This window comes from Schistocerca piceifrons, unplaced genomic scaffold (assembly GCF_021461385.2).
Source record: "Schistocerca piceifrons isolate TAMUIC-IGC-003096 unplaced genomic scaffold, iqSchPice1.1 HiC_scaffold_1362, whole genome shotgun sequence".
NCBI classification, from domain to species: Eukaryota; Metazoa; Arthropoda; class Insecta; order Orthoptera; family Acrididae; genus Schistocerca; species Schistocerca piceifrons.
This window is the reverse complement of record NW_025727194.1, coordinates 35,001-37,500: the sequence shown is the minus strand read 5'-3', so window position 1 is coordinate 37,500 and position 2,500 is coordinate 35,001.

The window sequence follows — 2,500 nt, the reverse complement described above, 5'->3', positions numbered from 1 at the left end:
ATACAATATCCCAGCCTTTCGACATCCACCATTGCGCAGACCAGGCACCAACACCCACACATGTCCTATACAACGGTGCACCCAACATCACAATAGTACCTCCTGTCACAGCGCACAAACAATGACATGAGTCAAAGACACAGGTCTCACACAAGCATAGAATTGGAGCGCCGCCTCTAATAAGCCAAAGGTGCATCCTGACGTGACAAATCTGATCATGTCACAAGCATTCACTTACTATAATCACTATCAACGAACCTGCCGCCCCCGCCCCCCCCCCCCCCTACACCTTTCCGTACAACAACGTGTAACCTAACCTAACCTAACCTAACCTATGTTGTACCTTAACCTAACCTATGTTGTACCTTAACCTAACCTATGTTGTACCTTAACCTAACCTATGTTGTACCTTAACCTAACCTATGTTGTACCTTAACCTAACCTATGTTGTACCTTAACCTAACCTATGTTGTACCTTAACCTAACCTATGTTGTACCTTAACCTAACCCATGTTGTACCTTAACCTAACCCATGTTGTACCTTAACCTAACCCATGTTGTACCTTAACCTAACCCATGTTGTACCTTAACCTAACCCATGTTGTACCTTAACCTAACCCATGTTGTGCCTCAACCTAACCCATGTTGTGCCTCAACCTAACCCATGTTGTGCCTCAACCTAACCCATGTTGTGCCTTAACCTAACCCATGTTGTGCCTCAACCTAACCCATGTTGTGCCTTAACCTAACCCATGTTGTGCCTTAACCTAACCCATGTTGTGCCTTAACCTAACCCATGTTGTGCCTTAACCTAACCCATGTTGTGCCTTAACCTAACCCATGTTGTGCCTTAACCTAACCCATGTTGTGCCTTAACCTAACCCATGTTGTGCCTTAACCTAACCCATGTTGTCGCCTTAACGTAACCCACGTTGTCGCCTAAACCTGCTCTGTAATTGTTATACGACTCGTTCAATTACTGTAGTGTTGCCCACCCGCAACCCTCGCAATATAGTTCGCTACTCGCACTGCCCGCACCCCTGTGTATCGCTTCATGTTAAACACCTTGCAAGTCTTGCTCACTTTCCACATGCTCCTGCTGTACACTGTAATGTGGATGGCAGCAGGACGTACATGCCGCCCCTCCCCACGTCCCCACCTTGCCCCCTGCCTTCGCAAGCTGGTTGGTGAGAAGTTTGCATGTTCAATGCCCTTCGCATGCGACGTACTCAGGCTACGTTGTGGTGCGGCCTGTGTCAACTGTCCGCTGATGTCGTACGCGTGAACCACAATCTGTACTGCACATTCGTCCTTATGTACTGAATGATACATCGTGGCACATGTGTGACCGCACAACGACTGCGCCCAAAAACGGCGGACCATACAGTGCAAATATTGTGCACGCAGCTACGTGTCGTCTCCCTATGAGAGCTGGATTGCAGTGTGGTACGCCATAGAGACGTGTGGGAGGAACGGACGCCGTGGATGGCGATCAGCATGAGCTGTCTGTTGATGTATTCGGACCTAGTCGTCTCTCCTCACACACCGTGATGGCATGGTGCACCGCGTTCCATATCTGCGACATGCTACAGAGGCCGGTTGACAGTCGTTCGAGCAATGGACATCGCATACGTACGGGGGCCACCTTCCACGTATTGTCTAGGCGTGCACATTTTGTTGCGTGTATGTGGGCAGACGTAGTGTGGCGTGACACCTGACACAGGCATGCAATAATCGTTGAAGTTGCAAATGGCGATGGACGCCTGCGTTTTCTGGTGAAGTTACGCAAATGAACAAATGGTAACCTGTTGTGGTGCGGTTGTTCTCGCTAGGGGTGAATCGGTGATGGCGACGATAGGTTGAGGTACTAACCGGTTGTTCCAGCGATACCCACCATGCCGACGAAACTGAACGGCATCTGGGTGTGAAGCGATACGCGGCGGTGGCTGGGTGGGACCGTCCCCGGCCGGTGAGGGGGCGCCTCCCGGCGTGCTGGCCGCGCGGTGCGTGGGCGCACGCGCTACAGCCGGCTGGTGGGGGCGGCCAGTGGCAGGCGCGCCGGCCGACGGACGCGGCAGGCGTCGCAGCTGCGCGCCGGCGCACCCTGCGCGCGGCGCCGTGCGGCCAAAGTAGGTCCTCGCGGGCCCGGTGCGAAGCGCGGTGGACATCTTCAGTGTGCTGGTCCGATTGAGGACTGTGTGCGTTGAGGATGCGCCGCCGCCCGGCGCTCGGCGCCGCGACGCCGTCTGCTGCTCGGTCGCCCCAGCGGTTCTCGCTGGTGGTTTGTATCGCAGCTGTGCGGATGTGTTGGCGCGTGCGCTGTGCTGGGAGAGTTCGCTTCGGCACCCAAGTGGGGCTTTTGTCCTTCTGTGGCGCTGGCGTTGGAGCTGCCGGTCACCGTAGGTGGCGCGTGTTGTCTCCCGCCGGCAATGCCACGACAGCACGCTCCCGGGCCTCTGTCGGCAGCGGCAAGCTCAGTTGGGAGCACGGGTGGTCGCAC